The sequence below is a fragment of the Numida meleagris genome, chromosome 3, assembly GCF_002078875.1.
Source record: "Numida meleagris isolate 19003 breed g44 Domestic line chromosome 3, NumMel1.0, whole genome shotgun sequence".
In the NCBI taxonomy this organism is placed as follows: domain Eukaryota; kingdom Metazoa; phylum Chordata; class Aves; order Galliformes; family Numididae; genus Numida; species Numida meleagris.
This window is the reverse complement of record NC_034411.1, coordinates 24,542,859-24,562,772: the sequence shown is the minus strand read 5'-3', so window position 1 is coordinate 24,562,772 and position 19,914 is coordinate 24,542,859. Positions and strand designations below refer to the sequence as shown.

Below are 19,914 nucleotides of genomic sequence, written 5' to 3'. Positions count from 1 at the left end.
GAACCCACTCTTTCTCCTCTCCTTCTCTCCCCTACCCTGCAGTTTGGGGTTCAGTTTGTCAGAGGCTTAGTGTGGGTATTGAATTACATTGTTGTTACTATTCTGGAAAATAAAATGCTGGCTGAGAATGTGAAACCTTTCTTTCTCCCCTTTTTGAACAGTAGGCAACCCCACAAGTGAAGTACACAGATGCAGCTGTGGTACCTTAACCACTGTAGAAGTGTGTGAAAGACTTTAATCTTTTACCTGTTATATGTGATACAATAACATTAATATATGTTGAGCAGCCATTTGGGACTTTATATATCAGAGTCTCTGAGTATTTTGAAATTTAATCCTTGTGAAATATTTGACATCCTGAATGGGATAATTGACACAGGGATGCTAATTAGGGGGTTGTAATTCAGAAGGTTGTGATCATGTACTTTATACTGACATGTATATTGTCCCCTTGGTAACAGTGTTAATGGTGCCTAGACATGTGCAGCAGGAGAAGAGAGCATACCCCTGGGAGCTCTGGAAATCAATCTCCTATGTAATACCATTTTTATAATGCTCTGGAAGGACAGGATTTACACATTTTTCCATTTATTAAGCTGATTATGCATAAAGTGTCCTGGCTTTGGAATAGTTTGACTCAGTTCGTGTTTTCCTTTTTAAAACTCTGCAACGAATAATATCTTTCCCTCAAACTGAGCTTTTCAGGTAAAGAGTTTTGCAGTTCTCAGTGTTCCCTTAAAATCTTATATTCTATTATGTTCAGTGAACAGAGTCTTGTTTACCTTCTGCAGGGATTATTCTAGCAACTCCTGAAATGCAAAACCTTCTGTGGCAAGAGAGAAAAGGCAGTCTTGTGACTACGGCTCTGACCTAGAGGACATGCTCTCTCCAAGTATGACTTCATTCAGGTAGTAAGACCAAGAACTGCATTAAAAAACAGAAAGATTGGCCCTAGGCAGACAGGTGAGCTCATTTTTTTCTCGCTTTTCCTCCTGGCTTTGTGATCATGCTACATGTGTAATCAGAATGTCTGCCTTCCTCAAACAGATCATTTTTTTAATGGCATTTCAATAAATCCTACAGCTCTTGGACTCAATTTCTTCATATTTATCTGGGTTTTCAAACTTTCTGCATGATAATGAGGCTTAAGTCAGGAAATAAAGCATTTATCTTCTATATTTAAGTGAATACGGGGAATTTTTAGTTAATAGTGCTTAAGGTGCACTACTATGGAAGTACTGCTTCCACTGTGAAAGACAGAAAAGTGTAGAATGGACTAAAATCCAATGAAAATTGCTGGAGTCTAACAAAATGTAATTACCAAATTTAAAACCACCCTGGGGGTATTGATCTCATTCCTGAAATACGCATATAAGGATTCTTAATTTTTTTGAAATTGAACATTTTTTAGGTCTCCATGTGTGCAGCTTATCCAGAAGCAGTCTCTTTTTGCAGTACAGCGTGTCCTGTGATACTCTTGTTTGAATATTGCTTTAGCAATGACTCAGAGTTCCAGCTATTGTTTTAGAAACACCAATTCCTGCTGGGCTGGGGGTTTCCCCTGTCATCTCTTTCCCAAATTATCAGCCAGACCCAGCCCTCTTCATTTCACAAAATCTATCAGAAGGCCCCATATTGTGGTAGGATGGCTACAATATACTAATTATGCAATTCCAGAGTTGCAGCTACACTGCAGGAGAAGTAATGGTTATTCGTCTTCATATCTGAATCCAAGTGAGCATCAATGAGAGGAACATTTATTGCGACACAGTGCAGATGGTGGCACTTTGTTAAAGGCTGTGCTTCAGTACAAGTACCTCCTTTCATAATCAGTGTATCATGCAATTCTGTAGAGCTTCTCTCCAGAAGAGTCACACTGTCGTTTCTATATCTTACTTGGGGGATAAAATGATTGATAGTACAAAAAAAATGACTGATGTACAAAGATCTGGGGAAGACTTTTTGCTGTTTAAACATAGATGGGCAGCATAGATGGGCAGAGACAATGTGTCTTGGGAACAGGACATCAAGTGGTTTGCTCTACTGCAGCTATAAATTCAGACAGTACAGGGGACCAGAAAGGGCTGAGGATGTCAGTGTTGGATGCCTGGAGGCACAAATAGGTAAAAAGTAAAAATGGACATGTGACCTACAGTCTGTGCCAATGTTTTAATATCTCTGGGCCACCACGGCCACCTACTGGAGCTGGAACCTGCTATTGTCTGGTCTAACACTAAGAAGTCCTTCTCCAAATTGAATTTCATCTTATGACAGCTCTCATCTGTGCAACACATATGCTACTGTGATAGGGCTGCTAACATGACATGCTTCTGATAAACTTCTCATCAAGGCTAATGAGAGTAGCCATTGTGTGTGTTCGGAAGTGTCCTTAATGGCAATGCCACACCTCATATGGTTGCAATCTTCCTTGCATATGGATATTTCCAAAAGACTTTTCTATGTTGTTTTTTTTTTTTAAACCCTTCATTTATGTCCCTTATGAAAGACAGAAGTTATTCATTTACTCTGTGTACATGCATTTCTCTGAATTAACATTTCCACATATTGGTGTTATCCCTACATTTTTTTCCTTATCTCCATCTACAGTTATTTAATCATCTGCAAATACTGATTATAATCTCTTCTTAGAAGAAGCTACATTCCCTTTACCTTTCCTGAAAAGGACGGGGCACTCTGAAGTGTCATAAAATAACAGTACTCATCTTAAAATACTCATATAATTGCATCTGTTTCATATGCCCTTAACCTCACATCTCATCATCAGTATAAATTCAATTAATTTACTATTTAGTTCTATCCTCAGACATGGGTTAAGAGTTAGAATGTTGTCTCTTTGTCTCTGTTGATATTTTGCTTCATTTGTGATGCTTCAGCATAAGACATACAGATTTCCAGTTATAAGGCTTTTGCAGGCACTCATAGTAAATTCTGACAGTAAATCTTAATCTTTCCAAAGGCTTTTTTTTTTCTTTTTTGCTGCTTACTGTGCATGGACCCTTAATATAACATAGAACAATGCTTTATTAAAACAAGCTGCTGTATTAAATGTATGCTTACTCAGCTGGAAGCTAGTTGACCATTTCTGCTGCTGCTCTCAAGTTCCCCAGCTGCAGATGGAGTTGGGTTAATGTAATATAACTTTCCCAAGGGCCTATGGTAGAATTTGACATATTCTCTGCTATATATCCTCATCTTCCAAATTAACTTGAGGACAAATGGGATTTGTTTATTTGATACTTCTCTGTATCACAATGTGTTTGTCTCTCACAGAAGTTTCTGCCTTATATTTTGAATAGACCTCATTCCCTAAGAAGCTGATTAACACAGACAAAAGAATACTCTATGTGCAAAAATGTCAAAAGCACATTTCAGTATGCAACATAATGAGGAACAAATCTTTTTTTCAATTTTAGTATTTCAGCAGAAAAAAAAGAAGACTACGAGAGATAGTGTGTGTGCTTGATCTTTGGTTCAATGTCTTCTCCGGGCATTTGACATTCATTTATGGGTACAGAAACACAGAAAACCTGAACAACAATAGCAGCAGTGTGGAAATCAACCCATGTTTCCATATTATTGAGTTGTTACAGAAGTGTGGGAATGCCTACTGATGGAAAAGTTGATTCATACTGCTCTCCCCACCCCAAAAATATAAGAAAACATCTCCTGTACCCAAGCATATTTGGAATCTGCCCACTCAATATGCCAGCTCCTAATGAACATTACTCTTGATAATATTTTTATCAGGAAAACAAAATGCAATATTCAAGAATAAAGCTCACGGAAGTGCAAGGCTAATAACTCTGAGCAAGTAGATCAGTCTTTAACAGCAATGACTTACAGTAGATACTCTTCCTCTCCATTTGTCCCTGCAGACCGACAAACACACAACTGGCTGCAGGGCTAGGCAATGTTAGGAAATCATTTTGCACTGCAGATACCAATGTGACACAGTACTGTGTGTTAGAAATAAATGAACTGGCTGGCTGAGGGTTGAAGTTAAACAGGGATCTTTAGTTGACTCTGTCAGAAGCCATGCTGATTCATAGGCTTCGTGTTCTTCATAGGTGAAGGGAGCGGGTGGCAGTATCAGAAGTAGTATCTTTCACAATCTAAAATTGGATTAAAGCAAATTAATTTAAGATAATTAAAAAGCAGAAACAGTACAAAAAGATTGCAGGTAGCATTGTGTCCATGGAAATACGAGAACAAGTTTGTTCTCCCCTCTGCTTGGGTGTTGATTAATAAGCTGCTTTCTTTAATCAGTGATGGTCATGTTGATGAGGTGATGGTCACTTTTTTGATTTCCCTTCTTTAATGAGATAAACTCAAAGCACTATTGCAAGTGGTGAATGGTGTCAGTAACAGCAACATCAAGAGTGATAGAAACCAGAACCACTGTATGATTTTGGTAATGTGGGGAGCAGATGTAACTTTCAGCTTCCTAGAAAAGATATTAGACTTATTAGCAATAATAATAATAAAGCAGTGGAACCCTTGCTATTCACTGAGATAAAAACTCAGTATGGGTGCTATGGTTTGGTCTGGATTACAGAAGGAAGTTGAAGAATGCGCCTTCAACTCCAGGATCTAACAGGCTGTGAAAGAACAAGACGTGAAAGATACGCACAAACAACACATGTGACAAATTCCTCTGAGAATGTTATTACTCTCTCTTTTCCATTTCATTTGGAATGAAAAGAGAGTCAAACAGCCTATTCCGTTGTGTTCACATTTGCTAACTGTTTACACTTTCTGGTTAATTGCTTTCTATAGTTTGATGGAAAGAAAACCTCAAATGCCTTGTCTTAAAAGCTTACATTTGCCATACCAAAGAACTCACAAAGTTCATGCTCAATTGTCCCTTTCAGTGCAAATAAGATCTTTCAGAGATTTAAGGAAAGAAGAGCAAACACCTAAACAGACTCTCAAATGCTACTCATGCTGAGACAACATCAGAGAGGAAATGAAAGTTTAACAGTTCAAATAGGGAATATTTCTTCAGTTTCTGGGGCAAGATAGACTTGCTCAGGAAGCGTGGCAGTTTGCCAGAAGAGGGAGCCTCCAGGAACTGAAACAGAACAGTACTGGTGACCCTTCACTGCCTTAGACCAGCTGTTGCAGAGAAGGCGAGCACTGGTGTGTGCACTGCTACGTGAAAGGAAAGAAACCAGAGTACATGGAAATTGTCACATCAGCATTAGTCTGGGAATGTGTATCTTTGTTGGTGGGAACGTAATGTTTTCAGGGTTTTTTTCATAATATTTTTCTTATGATGTACATCTGCCGTGATACATTTTTGTTCTAAAATGCTGCCTATATTTGTGCAGTTGGGGGAGTTGGTTTCACCCTATGTACTCTAACTAATGGAGAATGTAGACTGAAGAAGAATCAGAAATAGCAGCTGCAAAATTCTGGAGACTTAAACAGTGTTCAACCAGGCAAGGTGATTTCTCATTCCCAACTGGACCAGCTCTGGCATCATCTGTGCTATAGCATGCAGAGATATGAGCTGAGTAGTAGGGACCAAGTGCACAGTGATTCAGCTGACTAATTATTGGATATCTGCTCTCTGTACTGGTTGAGATGGAGGGAAGGCATCTGGGCTGCCCCTGCCTATATTATGCATGGTCAGTGAAGCCTAGGTAGAAGCCTATGAAGTGATGCTGGCTTGTTGGACAGACCAGAGTTGTACTGGGTTGTTTGACCTGCCACTTCCCTGGACACCAATCAATGTATTTTTGCCTCTCTATTGATGGGCTGGGCAGAAAAAAAAAAAAATGTAGCTAAGAGGAAGTTTATGACATGCACATTGTGATATTGCAGATAGGTTCACAGGGCATGTGAGGATGAGAATATTTCAGTCAGAGAAGAAAAGGAAGAGCCAAATATTCAGAGGAGGACATGCGTTAAGTTGCAGTGCTGATACACAGTGGAGGGCTCCACGGTACCCTTTTCAAAACTTGCGTCAGTTCCCAGTACGAAAAGAAAGAAGTATTTGAGTACAGAAGAGGCACTCAGCAAGCCTAGAAGGAGCAGCAGCTGTTGAGTCAGCTATGGAGAGGGCAAACCAGAAACACTGAAAGCTGAGCTCAAGTAGATGAGAAAGGAACAAAGAAAGATTAGAAGACAAAGCAAAAAGATACAGCCCCACGGGCTGTCTTGACCTCAGTTCTCTCCTAATCCACAGTGACCAGAGGTTGGTGCTACAGCGGAGTGGGAAGTTTTCCTAAAACTTTTTTAGCCTTGAATGAGTATCTGATTCCAATGTTAATTGTCTTAATTTTCACTGAAGCACTCCCATTTATACCACTGAGGAATTCTGTTTTCAACACACTTTTACGACTAGAAAGTAATAAATATCCAGTCTGCCATATAGTTATGTTGTAGGAGAGGAAGGGGCAAATCTACTACAAATAATTTTTAAGCATTTCTATCCACACTGTCTGGATGAGAATGACAGAACATGGCCTTTCCTGAAACTCCACTCTTCTCATCTATATGGGCATAATGTTGCTAGCTTGAACACTTTTCCTCCTGTTTTGAAATACATCATGTGGGAGGATACTCCCAGTGTTATTGTCCAAATTGATAGAGCTCTATCCTACCCTGGGAGTCACAAGGGCTTGCTGTATTCTTCTCAGATATGTATTTGCAATTAGTCATCCATACAAGAGGACTGTTTAGGACAAGCCTTTCCCCCAAAGCAGTTAATTCTTCAAAATGAAAATAATCAGATAATGAGTTCATTTCCGATTTCACATTTAATGCCAAACATTTTTGGGTAAACAAGATATGCTGGCAGAGCTCTCCTCTCATTGTATGTTTTTTATTAACTGGGAAACAGACAGTTGATTCTTATCCTCTCTATCAGCTCAAATAAATTACACATATTTTAGAATGGGAGACTTGTGCAAACTGGCTGGCTGGTTTCAGTGTGGGAGCCCAGCAGCCAGGCTGTGCATGCTGCTCTGAGGTCAGCTGCAGCAGGCCCTGCTAGCGAGAACCGAGAGCCTCCAAATGCCCAGCTTGGGAATCTCTCACTTTTGATGGAAACTTTTACCAGAGTAACTTGTATTTTTTGCAGTGTGAAAATAAGTAGGGCAGCTGACAGCCTGTCTTTGGCAACTTTATCATATAAGACAACTCCAATATCTGAGCTGCTGCATCATTTCTGCTGACAGCCCCTTGGTAGTGAGGCAGTGCACCTGAACAGCATGTGTGTTTCTGCATGGCTCCATGCTATTCTTGAGCTGACATGGCCTTCAGCTGCTAGTGATGCACAGGGTAACAGACATTGTAAAGTTTTTGGGGCAAGGTGTTTTAAAAAGTTTGTGTAGAAAGGTGAGAATATAACAAAACATGGGATGAATAAGTGTTAAATACATTTTTCCTTCCCATGAGCTCCACTTTGGACTTGGTGTAGTTTTGCAGACCTGCCAAGGAGAACAGAATCTGGGGCCCCTGAAACTTTCATAATTGAATCTTCTCAAGCAGGAGAAACTGAGAAGAGAGAAATTGGGAAGATTTATTTGGAAATGGTATTTATGTCACATGTTATGTCAAAAGCATTTAAAGAAGCTTAGAAAAGATATCACAAATTTCAGTTAAGAAGGTAAGCATTGAAAATCATTCTTAATTTTGAACACTGTAGATTAAAATTTAGACTGTTGTCTCATCTCTCTTGTATAGAGAACATTCCTTCTATCTGAGTGTAACAAAAGCTAAAACGTCACGAAGAGAGCAGTCATTCATAAACAAGGGAAAGCTGTCTTCTCTGTTGATGCTTTATATTGGTGAAGCACGGAGGCTTATGGTGCTAGCTCCTGTCCAAAATGAGAATGTAGAAACAATCTGTGAGCTAAAGAGCTCACAGTCTAAACATAAAACTAAGAGTGAGAAGATGGAGACAGAAAATACGGGAGTACAAATGGCAGCGATATCCATCAGCACAGTCTCAGTTCAGCACTAATCACACTGCCATTAAGATCTTAAAGGTTTATTGCGGGAAAGGAGCATTTCAAGGTAGGATTTGAAAGGAAGTAATGTGGTTGTTTTTATCGAGCTTTATCTATTAAAAAAAATAGTGAGAAGTACTGTCAGAAGAGTGTTTCTGAACCCAGGTTGTTTTTAGGAAGTCATAATTCGACCCCACAAGTCTCTGATACAGATGTTGAATACAAAGGATAAGAGCTTATTAAGATCACTTTTTCTGATGTACAAAACCATACCCATGACAGTGAAGGGTGTAGCAGAGCTACATGGGTGCAGCTAGAAAAAGACTTTGGCTCTGCAAGCTCTGTACAAATCCTGCTTTGGGAGTTCCACTGTTCAGCTTCTTGGGACCTGCTGAATAGAAGTACCGTGGATTTTTGCAGGGGTATAGAGGACAGGGAGTCTGGTGTCCACAAAATAAAGCCAACAAACACTGTGATTTCTGGGAAAAAATAAACAATAATTGCAGCATGAGCTCTAGACAGGAGAAGCTGGGGTATTAGTAACATGTGACTGGAGACAGTCTCAGCAATGTAGTTCTTGCTGTCAAAAGGATAAAGGAATGTCTTGAGAGAAATGCTCCCTTCCAACCCTCTACTTAGAGGGGAAAAAAGTGCAAATATTTTTCTTTCTGCTGTCATTCTGATGATGAAGCCACCATTTGGATTTTCCTAACCCAGTGTTTAACTTTCAGATGACAGAAATACAACAGTGCACAAGAGCCCAGTCTCAGCCCTCACACATGTGCTACTTAACACTTTGATGGCTGAGTTAAATTCTAAGCAAATCTAAGTTGCTTAAATAATAAGTATGAGGCAAATTATAGCTTCCCCACAGCCTTAAGAAGGAAAAACACCAAATATATGTATCTCTACTTTTTCTTTTTTAAAGCCCATCTCAGATTGTTTTCTTTCTCAGTAAAAACCTGATTTGGAAAGTTATTGTCTGGAGATTGTATTTGCATAACCACAAATAGAGTCAACCTACATTGTCCAGTGTTGAGGGAAAAATAACCTTCAGAAAAAAAGGAAGGCAATTTGCCCTGCTATGAGTCATCAGGCACTGTTGCGCTGAAGGAGGAAGACATTTTTGACAAAAAGGTTACAGGCATGTATCTACTGCAGGGGAAAAGCAGCATATAGTGTGGGCATGGTTTTACTAGAACTGTCAGCGAATTGGGTATGTGCTCTACTTTTATGTTCCCAAGAGCCTGGTCCTTGGTAGACTGATAGGGGCAGATGCCTGTTGCAATGCTTTAAAGTTATTTCAGCCATTTCAAGCTATATACCCAGTGTCTGGGTTTCCACAAGTTTGAATTTAGTTAGATATCAACCAGTTTTCTATACAAGCAATGATAGGCTCTGGGCCCAATATCTCCTTAATCAAAAGGTGCCTTCTCACTCCTCCTCTGAAATTTCTGGTTCATACTTGTTTTGGAACTTTTTTTTTTTTTTTTTTTTTTGTATTCTATTTGTCTCACATTTATGGCAGCTTTTATACTATGTTTTTCAGGGAAAAAACTGTGGTGAAGGGATATTCAGAAAATCGTCATGCTTCTCTGCAAGGTTCTCTGAAGAACTCCACTGCAAGAAAATAAAAATGGTATACTTGACTGGGGAGATATTTTTCTAATGGATCTTGGTGCTTCATCGTCTGGTTTGGCAGCCCATGTCAGCCATGAAAGTATATTTGGTATGAGCACCCCATTTCATCAGATAGGAAGTAACCATGTGTTATAACCTTTTGTTGACTTCTACACCGTGGTTCCTCTGGAAAATATGTAGTGAAGCTGTTGTTCCTGATATTTCTTGAGTATGGAATTTCCCTTAGGAATACTCAATTTAGACCAGTCCCCTGACCACTCTGAGGTTTGTCACAGAACAAACGTCTCCCTTGCCCGAGCAAGATGGCCCCCTCCAGGAAAAATGGCTCCTGAGGAACACTACAGCCTTCAACTAAAACATAACTCTAGTTCGTCCTTCACGTGTGAAGCCAATAAGGATTCTCTACCACAATTTTTGAACGTATTTCCAAGTATGGCAGGGTGCAGTGGCAGGCACATAACAGGAATTTTGGCATGTATTAGACGGTGCTCAACAACTCTGTTCTCTGATCCAAACATGCCCACCAAAAATAACTTCAGTGAACAGCTTTTATTTTAATTATTCCAGCGTGGGACTCATGAAGTTTTGCCAACAGTCTGGTTTGTAAAGCTTTTTGTCTCTAAGCACAGAAACCCATATTGTGTAGTTAACTCCCCACTGGGATTTTCCTGATCCATACATAGGTCTGTTCTGCAACCTCATCTTTCTTTACCTATCACTTGCTTTTCATGCTGTTCACCCCACTGACTCCTTGAAAGCTCCCCTTTCTTTGCTTTTGTGACTGTTCTTTCCCAACTCTCTCCTAATTTTCTGTTTTCTCATTCAACTCCACTTTTAGTGGCTGCTGGTGGATATTTGGTGGTTCCCTCATAGTTCTGATCTCTGCAGGGCTCTTTGTGAGCTCTGTGTGTGGGTTCCCCTCTCCCCTTTCTATGCTCTCTGCCCTACCTACTGAAACTATAATAACAGAACAACTACATTTTTTGCTAATGACTTGAAGATCTGCCTTTTCCTACCTGATCTGTTTCCTTTTGTCACCGAATCTTTCTGAGTTCTTCCCTATTCCCTCTTCTTTTCCCCTTCCCTTCTCACCCATGTCATAAACCTCAAAATAAATGTAAGAAAAAAGCATCCCTATGGTTTCGCGGTATAGACTTCTCTGTTCTGCAGAACCCTTCCATGGCCCTGAGTTGACCGTGATCATTCTTCTCTCTTCAACTATTTATTTAACACTTTCTTTGTCCAATTCTAATTTGCTTTGTGAGGAATCATATGCAATTTGGAACATGGCAATGGTGCGGTATTTAAGTGGTTTCTATTACCTTGTAAGTAATCTCAGATAGGCAATAAATTGCCCCTTTCAAAAAGAAAAGACGTGAAAGAGAAAAAAAATGGAGTCACTATGATGTTCAGTTTTGATTAGGTTTATTTCCTTTGGTTCATTTCCTAAACATGACAAAAGAAAGAGCCTTGGAAGGAAAGAGTGGGAACTTCCCAGATCAGGATAACATATAGCCTGGCATTTCTCAGCACAGGCGTGGATAATTCAGATCCCTTCATACCTAGAGGGAATGGAGCCCAGATCTCCTGCAGTGGGAGGGAGCATCCCAGCTGTAGTCCTATTGCGCAAAGCTGCTGGCAGCACCAGCACCTTCTTCTCTCTTTGTTTTTGTGGAGGAGGGTGGAGATCTCTGACTTGAGATAGGCAACAAAATTCCATAGAGGCTTAAGATAATTCCAATTTCCTGAGCATTTCCTAATGGCTAATTTGGGCAGCTGCTGTTTGGGATGTTTGCATTCTTCAGTGCCCAAGGTCTGGATCCCAGCAGGCAGGTACACACCTAGGAGTCAGGAGCAGCAATTTTTTGGCACTGTGGGGCCAAAATCCTGCTTGTGTCCAGACCAGAATACTTGTCTGCACTTCATTAAATGTTTAGCGCTACCATGCCTTGGTCTTTCTTGCCTTGATAAGTACTACTAATATTAACAATGTGGATGACATGATATTTGTTTTCAGCATTTCTGTAACTTTCACATGCCGTCTGTTACAACATCTATAATACAATGCTTAAATGTGTGGAGCAAAACCAGAGGAATAGCTTTGGAACAGCTAAATTCACACACTAGTGCCGTTGAACTAGATGATCTCTGAAGATTCCTTCAAACTGAATATTCTGTTCTGTTCTATTATCACATTGAAGCTAATAAAAAAAGCCTACAAGTTTCAAAAAATGTGAGGGTATTCTCCTGCCACATGTGCCGTATGTCCCTAATAAGATGTAATGTTTTGTGAGAATTCCTTCTCATTCAAGATATTTTCAAACTGCTGGATATTCGTGTGCTGCTCTGTATTTGACTCAGCCTGAAATGAAATATCCAGCACTGGTGTGTTCATTTTGTCTCACCTTTGGCCTGTACCTTGGTTCTGCTACCTTCCTTTCTGTGAATATGAAGTGGAGAGTATGCAGTGGGAGACTGTCAAAAGTCTGGAGGTCCTTCAGTCTCAAATTGCTTTTGAAATTCTACTTTAGCATCTCCATAAGGCTCACAGATATTCTTGGCAATTTCCAGTAGTCCTTATCCAGAAGCATTTAGAATATAATTCAGATGTAGAATAGTAAAACTAAAGACAGAGAGAACAAAAGAGTGGAATAACACTGCATATAGTTAGAATATCAGTGACTATTAGGTGTAAAGGCTTGGATAGAAGGACACAATTATTTTTCTTGATTCACTGTGACAGCGTAAGAAATCTTTCTAGAAGTCAGGTTTGAATTAGAGGAGGGTTTTACACAAAGTCTGGATGCTTATTAGAGAAAGAGATGCAAACACTGGACTTTGTTATCTAGCATAAATAGTGGGAAAAAATGGTTTGCTGATCTTGTTCTCATCAGTTTATTTTCTCCCAAGGTACTGGTGCATTTTCCCATCTGTGATTAAAAATATAGATAACAAAGAAACTGTTGCCTTACAGTAAGTGTAAAGACAACAGAACCAGAAGCTGTGCTTTATAGGAAGCAGGGGGATGCTGCAATATTTGAGTAAGTATTAGCCAGCAGTTTTTTGTTTTGTTTTGATTCAGATCATCAGAATTAATGAAAGAGCTATTACTTTAAAAATTTTCAACTCTTAAAAAACAACGACCTCAGATCTTGTCAGTTTGGTTCCTACTCACGGGAAAGTCACCAAATCTCCCTTGTTTTGCTTGGGCCTCACTCAAACATAACTGGCCTCAAGCTAGTAAGCAAGCCAGCAAATGTCCTGGCTTGTAAAGAAATCTGATCCAACTCTGTAAACTGAACCCAGACTAAGAGCGGTGGTGAGGGGAACATATGGAAAATTAATGACAGATAATAGAATGGTGGGACAGCCTTAAATGAAAAAAAGATTGTTATTAAGTTTATGCAGCAATTCCAGCTAATGGTCTTTTGGCTGGAGGGTCTTTTGAGCTAAGAAAGTTACAGAATAGCTGAGCACTCCTTTTCACTTTGCCAGCACCAAAGCTCCAGAAATGACTGCTGTACTGCCCTTACCACTTCTGCTTGTTCTTAATTGATACCTGTAGCAGAATTACTTTATAAGCTGGTTCAGCTGCGGCAGCAGTTTGGTAAGTACAGCAGTTCTGGTCCCACCTGTTTAAATAAATGGGAGCCTCAGGAAAAGGAGTGGATTGGCATTTGCTTGGGCTTAAACAGTGTATGACAGCAAAAGCTAGGCTGAGAACTGCAAGCCTGGCCAAGCACTAGCAGGAGGTGGTAAGGGTGGAATGGGTGTTTTCTTTTCTTCCTCCATGGACCTCCAGGCATTTTGCAAAGATAAGCTGCTTGTGGTATGGTGTCATGAATGGGGAAACTGTCCCAGGGAGCTCAATAGTCACATGGCCTCTCTCTGGTGATGGGAATGAGTTTCACAATGAAAAGGAAAGAAGAAGGGATCACTTTGAGGAAAGAGTGTATATTTCTGGAATACTTGTGTCTTGTTTATTTGGCTGTTGGTCTGGGGTGCTCATCTAGCACAGACATGAAACTATGGTGCCACATAGTAGTCACTTTTTGCTAAAAAGTGATTTTTATTTTATTTTATTTTATTTGCCCACACTTGAATTACTGCAGACCAGCTAAGATGCCAATTTTCTTCCTGGCTAAAGCCTAAAACACCCTTATTCTTTCCCTTTCTCTTCAAGATGGAGGACTATGAAGCTGCCTTTACTTGCTGAGTAACTCAGGTGTGTCTCCATTCCTTACCCCCAACTCCAGCTGATCCCTCACCTTGAAGAAGGTTTTATGTATGTCTGAGGAAAGACAGCAAGGGCTATGCTGAGGTAAAAGGACGAGTGGTGGTCTCCATCTCTTTGCTGCTGTGTGACAGTCTATGGCTGCTAGATTACTGGTTTTGTTTCTTGGCGAGTAACTTAGAGGGAAGAGCAGAATTTATGCTCCTTCAGCTGTAGCCTCAGTACAGGAGAAAACTTGTTATTTAGTCTTAAGTTTGTCTCTGTTCCCTTCATAAGGTGTTTTTCTTTTATAATCTGAAGTGAGGACTGCATGCTGTGATCCTTGCAAAGCCATTCCCCTTTCCCAGGAATATACCATAACATTAACACAGTGTCTATAGTATTTCTCATTCTTTGCTCATACTTGCAGTATGGAGTATGACACACCCTGTTATCTAGCAAAAAGTAAAGTGTCAGCTGAAATGGAGTGGCAGCAAAAAGTGTTTTATACATGGCTGTGATAGAGGAGTAGGTCCTCACCCAGCTGAACAACATCATTACCAAATGCATTTCTGGCTTCATTTGCCCTGCTGCGTGCCAGCAAATGTTGAGCTTGATGTTGATTTGCCCACTCAGAGACCCTTTATGGCCAAAAGTGGAATAACTCACCTGGCAGTTAAAATTTAAAAATAAATAAAAATCTTGTTGCACTATTTACCATACCTTTCTTTTTCTTTCTGAACCTGTTATTTTTGTGCCAAGAGAATGTGCCAACATTTAGTCATAGAAGACCAAATCCACAGTGACCCTTCCTAGAAGAGCCTTGAGAAGGCTCTGAAGAGGGCTGGGCTCATGCAGGATGTGTAAGGAGAGGTCTCTGACATCTTCACTCTGCCCGACTGCTCTACTGGGAGAACGTATTTTTCAAGTCAAAGATTTTCATTTGTTTTTCCTCTTTGCATCTTTACTGCAGTTTAAAGATGTAATCTGGGATCAAGAACCCAACAAAAATGTGTATTTTGTGGCTCACATTACATAGATAATCTGATTAGATCATCACAAGGTTTCATATTAACCTTAAAAATTGATATCTATAAAGTAACAGAGTTGCATAACAAAAAATGCAAATTCAAAACATAAACATAAAAATACCTTTTAAAAAATATTATATACATACAGAGTGGCAGCACTAATACCAATAGTGAAGCAGAAGTATTTAAGAGGAAGGGGGAGTGACTTAGCAGGCTGTTTTTTTTTCCCCGAGAAGCAACTTTTAAATCACTTTACGTGGCTCAGCAATTGGGAATCAGTATCAATAGGGAAGGAAAGAAATAAGAAATGTTTAGAAATACTAATGCTTCCAAACATAAATATTGCCATTTCTGTTTTGATAAATCTGTTCAAATCCCTTCACATTCCTGTGGAGGAGTAAAACAGCCTAAAGGTAAGACTTATGATGTAAAAGAGTGTTTTCTGTGACCTTGGCGAACCTATGAACCGGCCAAGAAAGGTGATGGCTCCAGAGGGCACAGCATATGTTTTGCTTTTCTAATGTCCAGAAGATTCAATACATCTGAAACATAAGAGAAAAATTTCCTGCAGGGCAGTAGAGATATCCTACTGACAAGAGGGAGCTGTATTCTTTTCTCATCACCTCATAAACAGTGGGGTTCTGACGAAGGATGTTAGGTAATGTGTGCCATATACAGAACTCAAAGGGGGTATTACTTTCATTGTATAACCCTTTAAGATCTGAGCCAGTGTTGTTTAACAAAGCATACTGTTTTTCTCTCTTGCTTTTACTGAGCTTTGATGCTGATTTTAGAACTTGACAGCTCTGTTTAGACTTGTCTTACATCTCCCATATAGAGGAGTGGGGGAAATATAGATGTTCAGGGCAGCAGGCAAAATAAACTGCATAAAAAGGCAGGATTTGCCATGGGGAATTGTGGGATATGTCTGCAAAGCTATTCTTCTAGCCGTCCTCCTTTGGGGAGGAGTTCTCAGACCTGTACTAGGTGCTGATCCCTTATACACTAGTTGGGAGAACCTCGTGTCTCAGGAGGGGATTTGTTGCCCCCTTTATGCCACTATAGAAAATATTATAGAAGGGTCAAGTGTGGTTAGGTGTCATCCTTCATAAGGGTATTTGTTTGGGATTGTGATCCAGAAGAATTAAGAGACCCTTAGGGCAGTCTGATTTTCCTTGTAGCATTCCTCTTTGTGACAGTACTTAAGTATGAGTATGTTGTGTGACAAAATAATTATGGTGGAAAAAATATCCATTATTAATGGATTCCAGAACTGAAAAAGTCAGAACATAGACTGCAGTAGCTGTAGAATGAAACAAAAATGTCTTTTGTCATTACTTTCAAATCCCTAACATCAAACTAAATTTAACTTGTAAATAATATTAACCTGATAAACCGCTAAAGTTCATCTTTTATAGCTTTTGAGAGATGTGTAAAGTTCATGTCTGTTCAGTAGCTGAGGTTTTTCAGATGGCCTATCTTTGATTTATTTGAAAACAGTGTGGACATTAAGTATCTAAAACAGATGAAAACTGTGAAGTAGCCCCATTTCTGTAGATCTCCAAGGAGAATCTCTTGAAATATTTCAGAAAAATTCTACAGTGAGAACCATGGTTTGGAGCCAAAAAAGGAGAAGACAGAAAATCTAGGGACATTCAAAGCTCTAAGGAAATAGAAGTCAGACAGAATCCTGTTAAATGTCAAAATATCTTTTTTTTTTCTTTCTTTCTCTTTACTATTCTCTGTAATAACAGAAGACTGAAGAGTATTCATTCTTCTCAGCTACCATAAAAAAGCATGGCACTGAGGTCTCTTAGTGAATTGTGTGGCACAAAATTTATTTGTTTTTTTTTTTTTCTTTGTTAGTGAGAATAACATTTGCATAATGTTTGATTAAGCCATAGGTCACTCGGGGAAGAGCTCCTGAGTTTCAGCAAGATTATATCTAAAGGAAGATGCAAAACTGCAGATCACTTCTGATGCTCTTCATGTGCTATGTGTGCATGTTCTTGTTTCAAAGCCTGAGTGAATTTGTTGAGCGTGAAGCCTTTATAGCAGCTTCTCTGTAGGAATGCTACCTCCCAAGACCATAAGCATGTCTATTCTGTGAATACACCTCCCTCGCTCTGATATGGAATGTCTTCACCTTCATTTTAACACCTTTTCTTCAGAATTCATTTGCTTTTGGCAGCTGAGGAATAGGGCCTGATGAGCAACCCTTGCCATCTATTGCACATATTTTGAACACATCTTTACCTGGGTATCAGAAACAAGGATAACTTAATATTTGCCTCCATTAACCGTTTCACAACTGATCAGTTTACCAGAAATGTCAAATCAATATACTTTTATGCCAATAGATTACTGTCTGTGAATGGCTGGTATCACTTCTATCCTCTATAAATGGAACTTAGCATTTCATAGGTCTTACTTAGGCACTGAACACGGAACCTGTAAGTATTCTCATAGAACAAAATATATAACAGAATTCTCACTTCTGATCTAAGATGTTACACAAACATCCTCTTTGTTTAGCCCCCAATTTTGGGCCACCTTAGAGATGGACAATTTAAAAAGATCTCAAACTATTTTGCAATAATTTAGATCCAGACCCAAACTTCATTGCTTGAAGTGGTCTTCAGTTCCAAGCCACTGTCTGGTAGAAATGTCTGGAATGTGGAGTATTGTATTTACAAACAAAGCAAAAGAGTCCTTAATAGCCGCTCCATCATTTAGCTAAACAAAATCCTGTACCCACGCTATCCTGGAAGAAGGGAATGGTAAGGATGGGAGGAATTATGGGAAAAAAAAAAGATTGAAATAAAACTGTGTACATAGTGACCAGAATTAATCATTTTGAGGCTTAGAACAAAGGTGAAATAAATAACTAATTAAATAAGTAAAATAAAACCTCTGCCTTCATCCCATAAAACTCTTAAAAAGCTAGTAACAGAATTCAGAGGGTCCAGTGTTCAATTCCAAAGAAAACTCTATGAAAGGCCAGGAAGCCATTTCTGCTTGGTTACCCTTAAGCAAAGGATCAAAGCAGAAAGGTATCTCTTTTCCATATATAACTTTGAAATATTTTAAGAAGCAAGTCAGAAAATGGATCTTAAGAACAGTTATTCTTAGGCTGACTTGCATCAGAGGAATGATTAAGAAAACTATAATATCTCTTTGGGAGATGTGCCTTTACCGTATTGCACAGCAAACTTCATCTGTCTCTTGTAATTTTGGGTCTGTTTGAAAAAAAAAAAAAAAAAAAAAAAAAAAAAAAAAAACAAGAAAGAGCGGGACAGGTTTTTATTGCCCTCTCTCATAAGTCTTCCATATGCTTCCATGTCCATGTTTTGTTTTCAATTTTAGTGAAGGTTTTTATTTGGAGACTCATAAAATTCTACTTTATTACAGCTTCTTTTTATAAAATGGAGGGGGTAGGAGGGAAATATTGAGATAGCATGTGCAAGGCAACCTCAAGGAATGAATTCGTGAATTTAAAGCATCATTCAGCTTATCAGCCCCTGCTTCAGTTATTGGCAAATACCTTTCCTCATTCTCTAACCTGTGATTATATATTCTCACTGTGTAGATAGAAAGTCTAAGTGACTTTACAAGCATATTAACGTACATTCTTTTTTGAGGGGTATGGAATTCAAGTGCTGGACCTCTAAAAATCTTAAATAGGTCATGCTGGTGCATAATAGGTGTACTAAGTGATGGTAAAGAGAACTGTCTCCTGAAAAATATCTCTAAAAATCACATAGTCGTGTTAAAACTTTACGATCTTGTGGGGCTGCATTACTAGCTGTCCAGAACCTCATGCAGCCTAATGGGCCATGTTTTGGACGTGCCTGGTCTAGATGGGTTGAGCCTGGTGGGGAACAGAGCACTGAGTGCTCTTGAATGTAGATGGGGTTGTGCTTGACTTGGTCTGCATTGTCACATTTGTGATTTGTTTAGATAGCAAAACTAGTCAACAAACATATCCAGGTTCACCTGCAGTACCTGATCCTGCTCTGTTTTCAGGAATGGGTCATGGTTCAGTCTCAGCCGGAGATCTTGTTCTGGAGCAGGATTTCTACAGAAGAAAACGAAGTACATTTCCTATTTACTATCAGCCTACTTATTTTTCTCTGCTGTTCTCCAGTATTAAATTGATTAGCATCAACCAAAGCCTCATACATTAAACAGTGAAGAAGCCACGCTCTAATGCATTACTGTGGTTCAAAGTTATGATGAAACTTCAGGTAGTCACTGACTTCAGTAGCATGAGCACATATCTTTCAGCAAGGAACTATGTTACTTTTACACATACACACCATGCACTGCAATCACCTTAAAAATAACTGTCCAGAACGAATGGGGTATCGCACCAGCACAGCCTATCTAGAAGGGGCAAACAGGGAGGTAGTTTAAAATTTTGCAAAAACTATGCAAAAGTATATTTGATATGTTCTGTGTTTGATAGACATGTAAGCATGTATGCATACACACATGTGTGTTACTTGAATAAATTCCTGCTTCTGAAATATTTTCCACTCTGATCCTGGACCTGAAATTATATATGTTAAAATATGCCAGTAATACAGCACTGCTGTTGCATAAGAGTCTGGAGGGCAGACCCTCCTGGGAAAAGTTCATTGAGGTGGGTCAACCTGAGCACTGAAAGGGAAACTCAAATCCTGCAGCATGTTTGAAATTTACTTTTGCAAGGGCTGTAAGGAAATATGAGAGCTCTACTGGAGAGAAACTGTTGGGTAATGGATTTTTTTTCCCTCTAAGTAAAACATAGAGTAGGCTTTTAGCTGCCTTTTCCTCATCATAGATATCGAACCCCATTCAGTGATGTTAAGGGGGAAAAAAAGAAGATTCCATGCAAAATTCCTACTGAGAGTAAATAAATATATAAATTGAAACAAACTGTGCAACACACACCCTTTTCTTTCCTTCCTGTTTTGTTTTGTGTTTTCTAGCTCTGCTTTTTGGACAGCTGAATGGGGGCTGGGAAAGTGTTTACAATATTTTCACATGATTGAGATGGCAGAGTTCT

General features: G+C 39.3%; 1 long non-coding RNA gene across 3 annotated transcripts in view; it reads left to right on the top strand.

Moving 5' to 3' along the window:
• LOC110395300 overlaps positions 1 to 18,942 on the top strand; it is a 68,754-nt gene extending 49,812 nt beyond the window's left edge. For all 3 annotated transcript variants that reach the window (XR_002436319.1, XR_002436318.1, XR_002436317.1), the window contains 2 exons: positions 792 to 963; positions 9,529 to 18,942. This is a non-coding gene — a long non-coding RNA (uncharacterized LOC110395300). The remainder of the gene's footprint in view (positions 1 to 791; positions 964 to 9,528) is intronic.